At 43.1% G+C, this 19,468-nt stretch overlaps 1 protein-coding gene across 2 annotated transcripts in view; it reads right to left on the reverse strand.

Annotated features, from left to right (window-relative positions):
• The window catches only part of NLRC4 (NLR family CARD domain containing 4), a 291,519-nt gene that overhangs the window by 121,905 nt on the left and 150,146 nt on the right, over nt 1–19,468 (reverse strand). The window lies entirely within an intron of this gene.

Genomic DNA, 19,468 nt, shown 5'->3' on the forward strand with positions numbered 1-19,468 from the left:
GATTCAATCTAATTAACATTGTGAGTGCTGAACCACCATCAACTAATATTTATAGAATGCTTTTCTCAGAGCCAATCATAGTTATAGCTGAAAGGGATCCTTGTTAATATTTTTTTTTAATTTCAGATGTTCTCATGCATGTCCTAAGCAAAAGTACTTTCATTGAGCAGTTTACTCAGTAATGATGGCAATCTTCAAAATTACTTGTTTGTATTTCGACCGTCCATTGCCACTTAATTTCTAATTCCAGCTACAAAAAAAGTAGGCCTTATTCCACAAAATATGAATGGTGGCTCTTAGAACATACAGGTCACCAATGCATAAATTTGCTATGCACATGATGCATGTAAGGGTTTTCCACATCCTAAGTGTTATGGTATGTTATTTGATTACTGGTAGACAAACACGGCTCATTCCCAAAGGGACATCTCGGTGCTGTGGGTGGATAGGTTGGAAAGGGTTAGACCAGCCAGGTTTTCAGGCATTTCTTGAATTCCACCAAGCTTGGGCATATTCGAATGGAAAGAGGAAGGTTAAACCAGTGGAGTGGAGCAAAATAGGAGAAGGCACAGCCCCCTCATATGGCTGTGCGTATACAACGGGAACATAAGAGTGATAGGTGGCTAGAGCAGAGGTTTCTACTTGGAATATTGGGGGTGAGCTTATTGCATAGGTATGTTGGCCCTGACCCTAATAAAGACTTGTATATCAAGCAGAGCAATTTAAATAGTTATCTCTTTTGGATGGGAAGCCATTGCAATTCTCTTAGTATGGGGGCTGAGGTAGTTCTAGGGGTTAGGTTCTTAGTCATGCATGATGCTGTGTTTTGGGCCACTTGTAATTTGGACAGAAGAAATTCACTGGTGGCACAAAACAAAACCTTTCCATGGTCCAGGCGAGAGATAATTAGCACCTGGATGAGACTCTTTCATAAGTTTAGTGGTAGCCATCTAAAGATTCTTTTTAGCAAATGCATGGTGCCAAAGCATGTACCACATTTGAGTGGATGCGGAAAAACCACTTAAAATGTAACACAGGCAAGACCGAGATCATGCCTATAGGCCCAAAAAATGAATTTATCCCCAGACTGTGGTGGCCCGAGAAGGCAGAAATACCACCCCACACTACCTCCTCGGCTCGTAACCTGGGGGTACAGTTTGACGCCGATTTATCTTTTAAACATCAGGCGTCAAAAGTGGCAGGCACCTGCTTCGGGGTAATAAAACTGCTCAGAAAGTTCTTTGACTTCCTGCCCCTCGAAGCAAGGAAAACAGTCACGATTGCATTAGTTACTTCTCGTATTGACTATTGCAACAGCCTGTATGCTGGTACTAATAAGGTGGTCACCCATAAACTCCAGGTGGTACAGCATGCGGCGGCAAGGCTGGTTTTGAAATGGCCAGAAAAATCCTCAGCAACCAAAGCCCTCAATGGCTGCCTATAACTAAAAGAGTCCTTCACAAAGTATTGACAATCACCTTTCGTGCTGTACATAATTTAGGGCCTATATACCTAAGGAAAAAATTTGTAAAATACTGCCCAACTCGCACACTACGGTCCTCAAATGCCAATCTTTTGACTATTCCAGGGTTCAGACTTAAGACCCGCGGGGGCAAATCCCTAGCGGTATTGGGTGCCAAAGCATGGAATGCCCTACCCCCACCATTAAGAGCACTGGACAAGGAATCTGATTTCCGCAAACAACTGAAAACCTGGATTTACAATCTTCCAGACTCAATTGCCAGAGCACTAGTGTGACTCCGGTCTTGGTCTCCCAAAGCAGTAAGGCAACCTTTACATCTGGTTGTCCTCTTATTGGCGCCGAGATGCTCCTTGGAGCGATTGTTAGCGCGGTATAAATGAGCCTTACATCTACATCTACATACGGAGGTGATCTGCTTTTGCATTGATAGTCTAAGATTATACCTAGATTTTTTGTGATTCTAGTGGGCCGAGGAGCAGAGCCCAGTTCTGCTGGCCACCAATCGTCCTTCCATATACTCTTAGCATTGCCAAACAGTATAATTTCTGTCTTTCCTGCATTGAGTTGGAGGCAATTAAGAGACATCCAAGTTGTAACCTCTTTCCTGCAGGTGAGGACATTTTGTTTAATGCTCTCTTTTTCTTGCCCAAATGAGATGATCAAATCTGTGTCATTTGCATATGAAAATGTCTCAAACCCGTAGGATTTAATGAGTTGGGCCAACAGGGTTACATAGATATTAAAAAGTGTAGGGTTTAGGGAGGAGCCCTGAGGGACAGCTTTGTTCATTGGTATAGTATTGGAATCGACTGTTGCTATAGAATTTGTTTTTACCCTATCTTCAAGAAAATCGGCCAGCCAGTCCAATGATAACCCTTGGATGTCAATCTGTTGAAGACGCTGCACTAGAATTGAGTGTGAGATGGTGCTGAATGCGGCTGATTGATCCAGTAGAATCAGCATGGCTGTCTGTCAATCATCTAAGGCAAGTCTAATGGAGTCCATTACCGCAAATAGAGTTATCTCAGTGCTTTGAGATGGTCTAAAGCCTGATTGGGAGATGTTGAGTAGGCTGTTGCTGTCCAAGTAGGTGATATCTGTTTATTCAATAATCAAAAATAGAATGGACACTAGTTTCTACAAAACCATTGGTTTGTATTCGAAAACCCTCATAGACATCCTGGTATTGTCGTTTGCGGTGTATCTTTTTTCCGCCCCATCAGGAGTCATGGCGTATTCATCGGGTGATCGATTAACGTGCTGGATGCCTGCCTCACCCGAGGCTACCTCTGGTACAAGTAAAAGTGTCCAGAGATCAAAAAAATATATGTGAAAGAATAGACTAAAAATAGTGTCTAATCAAAAAAGGTTATTTTATTCTGGATAACTAGGCACTATAGTTAAAAGGGGTTTCGATATGCAGGTGGTCAAGTTACTGGACTACCATATCTCTTGAAAGACGTGTCGACATGTTTCAGCTCACTGAGCCCGGTCGGGTCTATGGAGCTTTCGTCAGGACAAAAAACGCATAAACAAACAAAACGTACAAAAGATAATTAAGAAATATGCCTCACACAATTTGTGCGGGATTCAATGTAGAGTATTGGGAAATTCCCATGCTGTTTTGCGCAAAATGAGCACTTCAACAGGGGAACCAGAGTCGCATACGGTTTTTTACCATGAGGTACAGCTTTGTGTCCCTTGTGCTGACTCTTCCCCTGGCTATATGAAGATTCATTTGAAGTGCTCAGGTGGTGTAATGGCAGGGTTTTTGGCTCTATTTAGCAGTGATATAGACTTTAATCTTGCTCACATCTAGGATAGGTATTCTTAGCTTGTGTTGGCCCTTTTAAGCCCTTTCTTCCAGACCTAGAAGAGGATAGCTGCTTAATATGATGATAGATCCCTTATTCTTGACTCTAACCTGTCTATTGCCTATTGGCTTTGACATACTTGCTTATAGTAGACACATTGGTATAGTTTATGTAGGTATTCTGACAGAGCTAAGGGGTATTTCATCCCTTTCAGGCCTACAGGCCTAGAACTAGAGGGACTCCATCTTGATGGAGCTGAGAGGCTTTTTAGAGTAAAGGTAAAGTTTATAGTTGAAGCTGTTGTTCGCCCTAAGCGAACCGGAGAGAACCGGCCAGAGCTGAATCTAATCAGGAATTGTTCCCGGGCTCAGGTCTCTAGACGAAACAAGCAGACTGGTCACTGTGGGAGCGTCTAGCGCAAGGAGCCTGGTGCATGGGATTGGTGGGAGGAAGCTGCTGGCTGGAACTTTCCATGAGGAAACAGCATTCTATATCAGTGAAGTGCAGAGGCGGAGTCAGTCAGTCGAGTGGAGGTGGCGGAGCCAGGCAGTCGAGTGGAGGTGGCGGAGCCAGGCAGTCGAGTGGAGTTGGCGGAGCGGAGAGGAGTCAAGCTGGAGTGGTAGAAGAGTGAGGAGCTGTTGGAGTAGGAGAGAGAGAGAGGGTTCAAGCTAGAGAGAGCTGAATTGAATTGAAGGAGCAGAGAGTGTTGGTAGAGTTGGAGGAGTGGAATTGCAAGAGTAGAAGAGACAGGACATGCTTGGAACAGAGAGAAGACAAACAGACAGTCAGTGAGCTGGAACTGAAGGAAGCAGTCAGAAGCAGTTACTTATCAGGAGGAGGTGTGAATAGCTGGAGTCTGAAGTAATGCCTTTTAGAAGAGACGGAGGAGAGATCGTGGACTAATCTGTGGGATCAGCTGGAGTTATTTGGACATTGGTACAGAGACATTCAAAATAGAGTGAACAAGCTAGTGGAATGAAGAGCATCAGAGCGGCAGAAACCATTAGATTGAAGCTGGAAAGTGGAGACAGTTCGTGGGGGAGAGGAGTCCAGCGCAAAGTGATCAGCGCAGAGGTGTATCCAAGAGTGCAGGAGAGAGAGAGAGTCTGAGATGAGCCAAGGCACAGACGAGAGAGGAACCCAGATGACAGCTAGAACAAGACTTCACACTAATCAGGTGATATCAGTCCTGTCATATTAGTTTACTTTACACTTGCATCTTAATCTTGTCTTTTTTCCCTAGGCTATTGTATTGCTAATCCTTTTCCTTGCAGCGGTGTGTTCTATCTATAGTTTTTGTACAATACAGATCTGTGTAGGTGTTTATATTGTTCTAATAAAGTAACCCCCAGTTTTTAGTGAACTGATATGTGACTTGTATTCTTGTTCAATCAGGGTAAATGTAGCTTCTAGGTGGTTGTTGTTTATATGAATGGATGAGTAACCCCAATCAGGTAAGTGGTGATCACATAAATAGGGAGCGAGTGGACCTTTGATGCCAAGAATAAGAGGTACATTATATTAATTGGCTAACTCCTAATATTGTAGTAGCAAGCCCTTAGTGAATAGGGAGAGAGAGACTTCCCAACATATAACTGAAGGTGTTCATAGGAATGTGGTCGTCGTTGATATACGGCGTTAATGAGAGCACTGATTGTGTGTATACCCACAGGATTGTGGCTTGTTTAAATGAGAGCGTTGGGGGGGATGACCAACGTGGAGGTTTGCCGGATTGTAAACCGTTTGGAAAAAGGGAGAGCACTGGGGCTGCAGACCCACGTGTGTAGACACGCCAGATTGTGTGTCATATCTGCCCCAGGGTAGATTAGTCTGGGTCTGAGTGGCCGCGAGACTATAAGGTATGAGTGTAGTGTAGGGCATGGATATCCTTAGTAATCAGTGAGTATTCTTAGTATCCCTATAGATTTAGCGGTGTTTCTGATAATATGAGCTTGTATATTGCGAGTTCCCCATCCTCAGGTAGGTACCCAGGTGCCTGGATAGATGGTCCTGAGGAGGGATGTGGTTACGTTCTGGCTGGGTTGGAGGGGCCCCCAGGGGCTGATTCCATCTAATCAGAAAACCCGGCCATAACATCTGGCGTCACGAACTGCTTACCTATCCTGTGTGCCTGGCCATGTGCTTAGATTGTTTCCCATGTGTTGTGAGGGAGTGCCCTGAGCGCCAGTTCTATCTGGCGTAGTTTGGCAGTTTATGTAGCCTGTGTGACCTATGGGCTTGAACAGTTGCAGCGTGAGGAGATTGCATTACATCATGGCATTTGGCTTATTCAGGGTGGAAGGAATGGTTTTCGTTTTGGTGTTTCAACTGTCAGGGTTGAAGGATGGCATTACATGAGGGAGCCAGTAACATCTTTGTGATGGTCCAATTGTATAAATGTGTGTAAAAATGCTTTTAAATTGCCCATTAACTTGCTTGCTGCATCTGCTTATGCTGTGTAATGTGAAATGTGTTCATTGTTATATGATTTGTGGAGTTCTTTGCATATAGCTTCTTGTAAGTATGGCTTGTGAATAGCGCCATGTGGTCATGACTTGGATAGAGCATGTTATTGTTGCATTAGGTAGGAGAGAGCTGGTTCTCTTTCAAATGCTTGGAGAAATTGTTTTGTAGATGTGTGTACGTATTATCTGTAAACGTGGAGAGATGAGTTCATGATTTTCCCATGTATCTGCAGTCATTGGGAATTGATTGTGTTTGAGCTGCCAAAGGGTTAATATCTTGAATTGAGATGGCAGTCTTTATTTTAATATGCTGTTTAACATGCATGGTTATCTGAACTGACTATAAAAGTCAGTGAATATTTTGATGATTGGTGGTTTGATTTTGACTTTTATTGGTTCCTGGGTCTGCCTACGTGCTTTGTCAGCTTCTTGACGGAAAGGTAACATCTTGTGCTTTGCGAAGGGCTCTGTTCATTTCACATTCTTTTTTAAATGCGTCTACGAATTTGTGTGGGTTTGCCTTGGAACAGATGACTTCATGTGTCTGACTCTTAGAGGTCGGTAAGTTATAAATCAACCAGTCGGATTGAGATAAGGGTTTGCACGGAGAGAGCTGTGTTCTTTTAAATGTGCTTCTTAATATGCATCCACAGACGTGTGGAGAATTATTTTTGAATGCATGGTTTAAAATGTGTGAAATATTAGAAGATGGCCCAGTTAGTGTGCGCGCGCTACGGGGCTGTTTTCATTAATTATTTCTTTGAGTGTTTTCCATCTGGAAAGGAATGTGCTGGCCGATGTTTTGCAATGATCACAGGTTGAGAATTATCAATCTTGCCCGACAGTGCATGGTAACATGTGCTTTTAATTAGTGAAAGGCAACCGTGTGCTTTTAAAAATAAATGTGTTCTCATTATTATTTTCCCTGATGCAAGCTGAACCTTTTTTCAAATGTGAATGTTTTGATATGCAGCAAAACCGGCATATGTAAGTTGACCTACTCAGTTATAAAATAAATGGCTGTTTGATAATATCTGAATGTGGCCCTTTTATTAGGTTGAATTGAAAAGTTTGCGCTATAAATTACGCTGTAATGCAAGATTACATGTTGCCCCTGGTTGAACAAAATACTATGGTGAAATGTGTCTGCATTTTATGTTGTTTTAAATTTATTTCTCTTTCAACAGCTGACAGTGTATATTTTTATTTTTTGGATGATAGTGTGTATGGTTAGGGTGGAGCAGAATATATTGTTAAAAATGATACCATAACACATTATCATCTATTTATGTGTCCCTTACATTAGTTTAATTTGCATTTAGTTACAAGGCTCGCCTATGTACTTTGACAAGCTGTTGATAGAAAGGTATGTGCAGAGAAATATTAAACCCAATAGTCCATGATAATTCGTTTTTTCAAATGCAGACTGTATAATCTTGTGTGCAGATGTAAATTGCCCCTTTTTGTGTGTTGATCTGCATGCTGAATATATGCTCATTTTCAAATGTCTTGCCTTTTAGCTGAATTAGTTAGACTAAAGTCTTTTAGAAAGTGGAGCTTTTAAGTAGCAGTACATTGTAACAGAATTGTTTTTTTTTTTTAAATGCTAGCTTTCGTTAGTTAGAGAAATCAGGCCTGGGAACAGCTTACAAAGAATGTGTTTGTCGACCTTGGCAGACCAGCTGGTTTGTGAAGGCGGGTTTTTTCCTCTGCAGGCTCCGAACACGGCCTGTCTTGTTATGATTGGCCAAAATCCAATTTTGTTCCACGGACGGAATGTTTATGTAAGGGAGGGGTGAACTCGCTCTTCCTTGCTGTCGGCGCAGACAGCTTCATTGCCTGCTGATAAGGGACTCTTGGCCCTTGGAGTTAGTTAGATACAGTAGGCCTGGGCAGGCTTCCCTGATCAGGGAAAGGGAGGCTTGCAGCGCCCTGCTCCTGCTGTGAGATCATCATTTGGCAGTGATTCAAATTACTTCACACTGTAGCCTGGCTCCTGCGTATTCTGAAGGGAGGGGCTGTCTCACAGAGGATTAGGGTATGACTAGGCCCTTCTGGATGTGTTTAAAAAAAAATAGATTTTGCTAATGTTTTTAATTAATTAGGATGTTTTCTTTTCAATAATGAAAAGCCCTTGGGGTGCTTTTTAAATGGAAAATTTTATTTTGCAAGATTAATGATACTTGTTTTCTTGTCCTAGGATTGCTGGGTTGTGGTGTTGGTGTGTGGGTCGCCCCCCCCCCCCCCACTTCCTTTCTTATTTTAGTTTTTTACTTTCATGTTTTTATGTTAGTTTATTATTTTTTGGAAGATGGAACTAGACCAGACCAGACCGGATTGGTGGTGGATGGCCGCATCGGAGGAAGTGTCCGGATACCGAAGATGCCGGGTGGTGACCTACACTGATGTCCCAAAATTGACTTTGGACTTATATTTTTGAAAACACAAATACAATTTTTCTTTTTAATTTTTGACAGACTCCATCATAATACGATTTCCCGCAAAAGGATTTTGTTATGTAATTCCTTGGCCTGCATTATTCCCATGTTTTTCTTTGCAATCACTACGAACAGGCCCCACTTTTAAAAAAAAATATGTCATCATGGTTTTGATGTTTATGTAGTATTATCTTTGCTTTTTAGGATGCAGTCACCTATTATAGTCTTCTTGCTTTCTGCAAAACAGTATGAAGAGAAAAAGAAAAAAAAGAATGGTGGTGCACACATGTGTTCCACAGTGTGAAGAAACTAGGTGTTAAATATATACACCAGCTATCTTGTAGAAATGGGGTTGTCTTTATTTTCCTGTTATTACACTTTCACCTTAATTGATCAAAGGGTGGTTACCCTAGACTTTAGGTTGTCCTGGGAGGTGTGTCTTTTAGTATGATTATGTATTAATGTTTGCCCAGACCTTGAGAACCGTTTGTCATGTCTATTTCTCAGATTTCACCAAAATGTTTCCTTAAGTTGACCAATGTCAGTAGGCCTCATTTAGGCCCATTGTTATTTTCATCCCACAAACAAGCCCCTACACCAATAGATTTCATGAGTCATCATTAGCTTAAGTTGACCATAGTAGGTAGGCCTCATTTAGGCCCTTTGTTGTTTTTTCATTAGAAGTTGAAACACATTTAGTTCTTAAGTTGTCCGAAGTAGGTAGGCCCCATTTAGGCCCCTTGCTGTTTTCATTCAACACATAAGTCCCTACATCACTAGATTTCACCAGTTATCACTAGAAGTTGAGGCACATTTAGTTTGAGGATGCTTTGGTTAGTTTCTGTTGTTATCAGATCCAATCTTAGATATGTTTCAGCATTCAAGTCAAGGGTGCTTTGATTTGTTTTCAGTTGGTTGTTAGATTTGTATTCCCTACATTGAGTTTCAGGTGGAATTTCCTTAAGTTGTCATTCTTTTTAGAGAGTCTTTTTGGTTTTTGGTTTGTTGATAGATTGTGTTGATGTTTGTTTATATGGATGTTGTTGTTCATAGATGTTCGCAAGATAAAGATCTACGGGTGGAATGTAATGGCAGGGTTTTTGGCTCTATTTAGCAGTGATATAGACTTTAATCTTGCTCACATCTAGGATAGGTATTCTTAGCTTGTGTTGGCCCTTTTAAGCCCTTTCTTCCAGACCTAGAAGAGGATAGCTGCTTAATATGATGATAGATCCCTTATTCTTGACTCTAACCTGTCTATTGCCTATTGGCTTTGACATACTTGCTTATAGTAGACACATTGGTATGGTTTATGTAGGTATTCTGACAGAGCTAAGGAGTATTTCATCCCTTTCAGGCCTACAGGCCTAGAACTAGAGGGACTCCATCTTGATGGAGCTGAGAGGCTTTTTAGAGTAAAGGTAAAGTTTATAGTTAAAGCTGTTGTTCGCCCTAAGCGAACCGGAGAGAACCGGCCAGAGCTGAATCTAATCAGGAATTGTTCCCGGGCTCAGGTCTCTAGACGAAACAAGCAGACTGGTCACTGTGGGAGCGTCTAGCGCAAGGAGCCTGGTGCATGGGATTGGTGGGAGGAAGCTGCTGGCTGGAACTTTCCATGAGGAAACAGCATTCTATATCAGTGAAGTGCAGAGGCGGAGTCAGTCAGTCGAGTGGAGGTGGCGGAGCCAGGCAGTCGAGTGGAGGTGGCGGAGCCAGGCAGTCGAGTGGAGTTGGCGGAGCGGAGAGGAGTCAAGCTGGAGTGGTAGAAGAGTGAGGAGCTGTTGGAGTAGGAGAAAGAGAGAGGGTTCAAGCTAGAGAGAGCTGAATTGAATTGAAGGAGCAGAGAGTGTTGGTAGAGTTGGAGGAGTGGAATTGCAAGAGTAGAAGAGACAGGACATGCTTGGAACAGAGAGAAGACAAACAGACAGTCAGTGAGCTGGAACTGAAGGAAGCAGTCAGAAGCAGTTACTTATCAGGAGGAGGTGTGAATAGCTGGAGTCTGAAGTAATGCCTTTTAGAAGAGACGGAGGAGAGATCGTGGACTAATCTGTGGGAGCAGCTGGAGTTATTTGGACATTGGTACAGAGACATTCAAAATAGAGTGACAGCTAGAACAAGACTTCACACTAATCAGGTGATATCAGTCCTGTCATATTAGTTTACTTTACACTTGCATCTTAATCTTGTCTTTATTCCCTAGGCTATTGTATTGCTAATCCTTTTCCTTGCAGCGGTGTGTTCTATCTATAGTTTTTGTACAATACAGATCTGTGTAGGTGTTTATATTGTTCTAATAAAGTAACCCCCAGTTTTTAGTGAACTGATATGTGACTTGTATTCTTGTTCAATCAGGGTAAATGTAGCTTCTAGGTGGTTGTTGTTTATATGAATGGATGAGTAACCCCAATCAGGTAAGTGGTGATCACATAAATAGGGAGCGAGTGGACCTTTGATGCCAAGAATAAGAGGTACATTATATTAATTGGCTAACTCCTAATATTGTAGTAGCAAGCCCTTAGTGAATAGGGAGAGAGAGACTTCCCAACATATAACTGAAGGTGTTCATAGGAATGTGGTCGTCGTTGATATACAGCGTTAATGAGAGCACTGATTGTGTGTATACCCACAGGATTGTGGCTTGTGTAAATGAGAGCGTTGGGGGGATGACCAACGTGGAGGTTTGCCGGATTGTAAACCGTTTGGAAAAAGGGAGAGCACTGGGGCTGCAGACCCACGTGTGTAGACACGCCAGATTGTGTGTCATATCTGCCCCAGGGTAGATTAGTCTGGGTCTGAGTGGCCGCGAGACTATAAGGTATGAGTGTAGTGTAGGGCATGGATATCCTTAGTAATCAGTGAGTATTCTTAGTATCCCTATAGATTTAGTGGTGTTTCTGATAATATGAGCTTGTATATTGCGAGTTCCCCATCCTCAGGTAGGTACCCAGGTGCCTGGATAGATGGTCCTGAGGAGGGATGTGGTTACGTTCTGGCTGGGTTGGAGGGGCCCCCAGGGGCTGATTCCATCTAATCAGAAAACCCGGCCATAACAGGTGGATATCTGGAAATTGAGCAAAAAGTGATCAGTCCATGTTAATGGTAGTGGGGTGTCAATGTGTGGTAGCATTGTGGTGGGGAAAATAAGGCCTAGCATATTTCCAGCAGAGTGGGTGGGACCAGTTTTTGTGAGATGCAGATTTAACATTTCAAGGTTTGATAACAGAATAGGAACATCAGGTTCTGTAATTACATCGATGTGGTAGTAAAAGTCACCAATTAGGAGAAAATCTTGTGTAGCTAAAACATAGGATACCAGAATCTCAGTTAGTTTTTGGGAGAAGTCCTTTATTTGCTCTGGAGGGTGGTAAAACAGAACACCATTCTAGGGGTTGCCATTTGGGGGGACAATTTAAAAATAATCAGTTCCACCCAGTTCATAAGTAAGGAATCAAGTATTTCAACACTCAAGGTGTCCTTGAAAGCTATGGCTACTATCCTTGCTAATTTTGAGTTCCCGATTTTGCCTAATTAACTTGGAATTCTAAGGGAATGCTATCGGGATGCAAGGTATTGCAGACGGGTGAGGCCATGTCTCTGTTATGAAGCATAAGTCTGGTTGTGCTGAGGTGAGAAGATCCCAGGTTTCCACAGAGTACTTAGGAATTGCCTAGCATTGAGGTGGATACAGTTGTGCAGAGGGAGAGGGGAGGGATTTCATAGAGTGTGCAGATGAGTGTACAAAAGGCACACTTAAGAATGCTTGTCGACCACAGAATCATAATGCCAAATAATCAATCCACAGTATGAGGTTTTACCACTGAGATACTCATCCCAACAGTAAGTCTATCGGAATACTACTCGGTATGCAGACTTTGTGTCAAGTTCTAATGACTGCCAGCTCTGCAGCACCAAATAAAACAGTTCTGCAGGTGGAGGTGACTAAATGCCCGTGGGCAAGGTGGAGAAGCGAGGGGCACTACCTGTAGCAAAAGAAACCAAAAATGGCAATCACCGCGGGGAAAACACCAGTGCCTAGAGCATTTCAGTGTTTTCCCTGTGGTTAAATGTCCACAAATTATGCTACTCTAAGAAGCAGAAGAAACTGTACATGTGTCCTCTATGGAGTCTAAGACTAAGAAATATATTTCAAATGTATTTGACATACATGGGAACAGTTTCTGACCTACAATCCTTAAAATGCTAGATCTGATACTTCTTTTCCTTTTATACTAGATGGGTAAATGTTGACCTTATTTGACCTTCAACTGGTTTGTTGAAAGAAGATCACACCAAAAATGTAGCTAGCTGTTTTGAGTTATAGCTAAAAATGTCTATGTGTAAGCTAGTTCAGAATAAACTCAAAGCAAGTCCCTGCAAAAACTTACATTAAGTCAAAAGAAAATGTTACATACCTTCAGTAATTATATTTATGGTCGATAAATAATCTTCCTGAAGATTCCTCACATTATGAATATTCTTCTAGGCATTAGACAAGACCAGAAAAATGTTTTGCAGCAATACTCCTCCAGCTCCAAAATGTGGAGTATTGAGACTTAAGCAACTACCTAGCCAGCTGGTCTAAAAAACCTAGGCATCCATTAGACTCTAACTAGTGTGGTGATGCCATTTTTGGGTGCTCATTCACTCCCCCATAAAGCGTGCAGAGGGGAACCAAGAGCACAAACAACAACACATAGCTTGTTTGTATACCACAGGATCTTTTTATTCAAAGTACTAACTCATCAAAGCAGAAAATATGGTGGTGAGAGCTCTCCTGGTAGACTTTGTATCCACCATAAATATCCTTACTAAAGGTACGTAACTTTTCCTGTTGCAATGCATCTTCCAGCAGAGTCTCACATTATTAATGAGCAACAAACTAAAACCTAACTGGGAGGTGGGCGGAATAGTGAAGATTAACCCAGGCAAAGTACTCACTACTGCATGCCTCGTGTGTTGTGCTATGTCATGTTTTGTTATGTTGATGTCAAAAAACACAAGAGGGAGGTAGAGCGAAGGGTTGGATTCTTGCTCCACAATGATACTTAAATAAACACAAAGAATCCAACGCAGAGGGAAGGAAGGGGGAGGAGTGATCAACAGTTGTTGAAGCACTCAGAGTTCTGTAAAATACCCCTCTTGCTCAACCAATCGTGTGCCAGGCCTTCTTCAATCAGGCCCCTGATTCTTATCCTGAGGCTCTCTGTAGGGTCCTGTTGTAGGATCATGCAGTTGCGTCTATCCGACAGTAGGCCTGGCACACAATTGGTTGAGCAAGAAGGAAGGGGAATTTTTAGAGCAGAAAAAACCTCGCATCCCTTACTTCTATTGCATCCCGAAGATCCATAAGAACCTCACCAACCCACCTGGAAGACCGATAGTATCGGGTATCGGCTCAATTCTGGAACCCCTGTCGAAATTTGCAGACGCCTTCCTGCGACCATTGGTACAATCGACAAACACTTACCTAAAAGACACAAAAGCTGTCTTACAACTCCTGCAAGAAACAACATTTGACCCTAAAACCCAACTTCTCATCAGTCTGGACGTAGAAAGCCTCTGTACCAGCCTCCCGCACGACGAAACACTCTTGATCATCGAAGAGGTCCTTTTTTCCACACAATGGAAGTATCAGACACCACGAGGGCTAGTTCTGGAATGCATCTCTTTGGCTTTGCAAAAAAACTTTTTTCAGTACAAAACCACGATTTACCAACAGTGCCATGGGACCAGCATGGGCAGTACTTTTGCTCCGAGCCTGGCCGGGCTCTATGTACACCATCTCGAGACCACCAAGATTCTGCATGACCAAAATCCATACAGATCAAATATAAAATGCTGGAGGAGGTACATAGATGACGTCCTGGTCATCTGGGAGGGTGACCGACAATCTGCGGAAAATTTCCAAACATGGTTGAATAACCAAAATGCCTTTTTGAACTTCACGAGTACAATTTCGGACCACACATTGGTGTTTTTGGATCTAAATATCTACGCAGACGAAGGAATTTTGAAAACCACTACCCATTTTAAGCCGACATCCAGAAACTGCTTGTTAAGATACGACAGTTTTCACCCCAGGCACCTTCGAGAAAATCTGCTGTATGGACAATTTCTACGTCTCAGGCGTAACTGCACAGATATGTCCAATTTCAAACAGCAGGCCAATGACTTGAGAGAAAAATTGAAACAACGAGAATACCCCGTTAGAATCATTGATAAAGCAATGAAGAGGGCAAAGAACAACAACAGAGAGGCATTATTGGAGGAGCAAAGCAAAGAACCAAATGAGAACAAACGACCAATATGTGTGACGACATTTAACACCATGTCCAACGAGGTATCCAAAATTGTCAATAAACATTGGAGGATACTAACATGTGGCAACCTAAATCTGGAAAAACCGTTGTTTGCTCACCGCAGGGGACGCAATCTCAGAGACATGCTGGTACACACCAGACCAAAACCAACGACAATGGCCTCACAACCATCTATAGGCATCCAAGGTCACTTCCCTTGCGGAAATTGCAGTAGTTGCCACTTGACAGAAAAAAGCACAAAACTTATCTTTCGCAATGGAACCACCTGGGAGCAAAGGAGATTTTCTAACTGTAACTCAAAAAACGTGGTCTACCTTATAAAATGCCACTGCAACCTTGAGTATGTGGGTATGACCACAAGAGCCATGAAAACAAGAATGAATGAGCACAAGAGCAATGTGCGCTGCAAAAAAAGCACTACTAAAATGGCCACACATTTTTTGACTGCACAACATTGCGTGAATGACCTCAAGTGGACAATCATTGAGCAACTACCTTCAGATGCCAGCCTTTTTTAAAAGGAACAAAGATGGGTGTTTAGACTTGGTACCCACCTAATAGGGCTCAATGATGATGTGCCCTGAAGCCAACTGTCCAACTAACAGTGTACCATTACAAATACAAGACACACTGTTGTGGTGTCCTGATGCCCATCACTAACTTCTGAATCTTTCATTGCTGGCACTCTATAATAACCGTCTTTTGTTGCGTACTCCCTACATATGTGATTGGTGTAATCAATACATATGTTTACCATGAACACCCCAGCAATAATCCCTGTTGCCGAACCTTCTCAGTAAGAAGTATTCCATCCCCTGGTTTCTCAAAAGACACAGATGGAACTAACACGCGTGCGCTACACATCAGCGTCCCGCAAGACGCACCTGTGCTCAATACGCATGCGTGAAGGAAGGACAGATATTTATGCGCATGCACAGCAGACGAACACTCGCCTGTACAGACGCTGATCCCGTGTAAGCCCGCGTTAGACATACGAGGGCTATGCATGGCTAAGGAGCGGATGCTCCATACATGGGCACATACTTAACGGCGGAACACCCTTATAAGGACACAGAGTTGCTTCCACCCAATTGTCACACATGGTATAAATAGCATAAACCATACTACCGCCTCACACCAGCGGAGCAGCGCGAGGGGTAAGACGGTGATCATAGCGTCCTGTTAATGTGAGTATCATGCAGAATAACAACTAAAAAACGACCATCTGAACTCTCCCTCCTAAGTAAGTGAGAATGATTTATTAAAACCTGCATCATTCCTCACTACAGATTGCAAATCAAGCAACACCCCTGACGTCCCATTTCTGCTCATGAAGCCCACAAGCAAGCTTCACAAGTATGACAACAACTAACAGTAACTCCTAGTAGATTCGACCTCACACTGCACTTCTTTTAACAGTACCAGCCAGAGATCAGAATAAAAAATGTTTCCTTTTATACTCATGTGCCAGGTACTTTTTAATCTTTCACCACATCCCACCACTCACTTATAACAACATACCCCACACACCTCACACCACACATAGTCATTTCTATAAGTGCTCCCGCGTAGTCGTAGGTCGCAGCACGCTGCATCCCGATAGAGGGGTGCGAAGACCCCGATGATGAAGCATGACACCAAGGGGCCTTTTGGTGTGTGAGGGGTATTTTACAGAACACTGAGTGCTTCAACAACTGTTGATCACTCCTCCCCCTTCCTTCCCTCTGCGTTTGATTCTTTGTGTTTATTTAAGTATTATTTGTTATGTTGATGTGCATAGCACAGTAATCACCTGAGAGGATTTCCAGGTGCTTGGGCAGGTATGTGGTCTCCAATGTGCTTACTATGAAAAGCCAGGTCTTCAGAGTTCTTGCCGAACTCAAGAAGTGAGGAGGTGGCTCTGATGTGTTGAAGAAGGTTGTTCCATGTCTTGGGTGCCATGTAGGAGAATGAGTATCCTTCAGTATTGGTTTTGTGAATGTGGGGAATGTGTGCTAGTGAGAGTGAGGCAAAGCGTAGGTGTCTGTGAGTTGGTTAAAGTGTAAGCGGTATTCTGGTCCTGTGTGGTGTAGGGCTTTGTATGTACGCGTTGGAAGTTTAAATTGGCTGTGCATGTGCAGTGGTGTTCTGGATGGTCTGGAGCCTGTGTGGGAGTTGTTTGGAGGTGTTGGCGTAGAGAGTGATGCTGTAGTCCAGCCTGCTGGTGATGAGGGCTTGTGTGACAGTCCATCTTGTGTTCTGGGGCACCCATTTGAAGATCTTTCACAGCAGGGAATAGGAGGTGGAAGCAGGAGTTGCACACTGCATTGACTTGAGCTGTCATGTTGAGAATGTTGTCTAGGGTGATTCCAAGATTCCTTGCGTAATTTGTGGGTGTGGATGTTGGTCTTAGTCTTAACAGACAGCTGGTGGAGTCCCATGGGGAAGTCTTATTAGCCGAAGACTGGTACTTCCGTCTCGTCAGAGTTGAGCTGCAGGCAGTTGGTTTGCACGCAGTCTGCTACCATGGTCGTGCAGTTGATGAAGTTCCTTTGTCCGTCAGGGAGAGAATGAGTTGGATGTCATTGGCATGGGAGACGAATGTGATGTCCTGTGATAGGATGATGTTGGCGAGCGGTGTCATGTAGATGTTGAAATGGGTGGGGTTGTGGAACTCCGTATATCATTTTTTGGTCTCTGGCGTAAAGAGTGGCATCCTGACCCTTTGGGTTCTTTCTGTGAGGAAGGAACAAATCCATTTGAGAGCAGATCCTTGTATTCCAATCTTGTGAAGTTTTCTGATAGGGGTGTTATGGAAGACAGTGTTGAAGGCCTGAGAGAGGTACAGCAGGATGAGAGCCTCTGTTTCTCATCGGTCCAAGATGATTTGAATGTCATCAGTGGCCTTGATGAGTGCCGTTTCGGTGCTGTGGTTCTTTCTGAATTCTGGTTGAGTGTTGTCTAGAAGATGGTTAAGTTTGAGGTGGGTTGTGAGATTCTAATTGATGGCTAACTCAATTACTTTGGCTGTCTAGAAGAGAGATAGCATTAAATCAATGGGGTGTCACCCACAGAATCAAAGGACCTGGGTATAGGTAATATAGAAAACAAGGTGGTCCTCGATATTGATTCAAACAAAAATGTATAAGTATAAATTATGTCTTATTTGTGCGATTAAATCCAAGCACATTGATTCAAGCAAAGGGAGGGAGATATATTAGCATTAATATTATTTATAAACACATTGAATGCAATGAAAAACAGTACCCAAAAATAGCAATTTAAGCTAAACAGGAAAGATGGATTTTAGCCACACTCTGTATTCTTGTTATACCAAAATATGTATATTTATTTACATCATCATAAAACAAATATATACAGCGCACAGGACTGTCAGAGTACAGTCAGAAAAAGAGAAAGGGGTGCTCTCGTGATTTTGAGAAGGAAGGAAAGGAGATATAATTATTATAATGTACAATAATAGTATTTACACAAAAAAGGGGGCGGAAGCTATCCGCTGTAATATGCGCCTGTCCACATCAATTAAAAAGGGGATAAGATTAGGGTGGGGGAGGTACAGGCCAAATATGGTAAACCGTCGACGTTTCGACCCTAGTGCTCCAGGGGTGTTTGGGACCTCGGCTGCGGGTCTTCTTCAGGACAAAAACAGTGGGACTTGGGGGAGGAAGGGGGGTGTATTGATAGGCTTGGTATGGCTTCCAAGATGATCTAGGCCGTAGTCCAGCAGGTTGTCTGGATCGAACACCAATGGTGCTGTAAGGGGGAGACCTCCGTCTGAGCGTCTTGGAGGCAGGTCACCTGCCTAATGAATTGGTGGTGGGCTGGGATGTCACTACTAGGTTGTGGGTGCAGCGTGGTCGCGGCCTGTTCGACTGGATCAGGCCAAGAATGGGGTCAGGTGGGAAATCCTACTGGGGCCCCCACGGGCAGTCCGGTGGTGGTGGCCCTTGAATTCGCCTTGAAACGGTCTAGTTCGATTTCCGGTAAGCAGAGGTAATATGAGGTACTGGGGTTACCTCTTGAGTTTGTGTGTGAAGGTCTAAAGCTAGCAGATGATTTTGGGCAGCTAGTAGTAGACTCACAACCGCACACAGGCTAAGCGCTTACTTCCGATTTCAGGTAAGTGGAGGGAATGCGAGGTACCGGGGTTACCTCTTAAGCTTGTGTTTGAAGGTCTACAGCTAGCGGCTGATTTCTTGCAGCTTGTAGTCGTCTCGCAACCGCACACCCGCGTTGAGAGCCGGTGTCCAGATTTTAAAGAAGCTAAAAAGGTGGTAATATATACAGCAGGTTCAGAGACTAGCTAATTCTGAAGACATCACATAGGGAACTATTCAGAAGGTAGTCCATGGCACAAAGGTGAGGATACTTTATGTTCTGGGTAGCGGCAAAAAGCTCCAAATATGGAAACACGAATCTAGAGAATTTCACCTCTGTCACTCAAGGGTGTAATTCCCATGTGTTATGCTCCACTGAGAGGCATCTGAGAGCGCTTGATCTCTCATTGAAGGAGACTGCAATATCAGCTAGTGCCATGAAAAATCAATTTTGCTGCCCACTGCCATACGCAAGTCACCTCTCACCACAGGGTCCATGACCCCACATCAGCCTCTTTATGCCGATACTTTGGTACTCAATATTTTTGTTCAAATATTACGTAGGTCAATATCCCTTCTTCAATATTTCATGCCTCCACCGTAATAGTCAAGAGAAGTGTGGTCGTTAGACGGGCAGAAGACCCTGTTCCAGAATAGAGGACTGGCTGAAGGACCTAATCTTAATGACTCTGAATTATATGCTTCTTTACTACCCTGTATGTCTAAACCGATATTTGGGGTCCATTGCAAACATACATGTTCAATAGAGAGGATTGTGCGCCCTATGATATGTTACCGCTTTCAATCAATGAGTGCCAATGTGCTGAGATATGCAACCAGGAACTAAGAAC

The sequence above is a fragment of the Lissotriton vulgaris genome, chromosome 6, assembly GCF_964263255.1.
Source record: "Lissotriton vulgaris chromosome 6, aLisVul1.2, whole genome shotgun sequence".
Taxonomy (NCBI): domain Eukaryota; kingdom Metazoa; phylum Chordata; class Amphibia; order Caudata; family Salamandridae; genus Lissotriton; species Lissotriton vulgaris.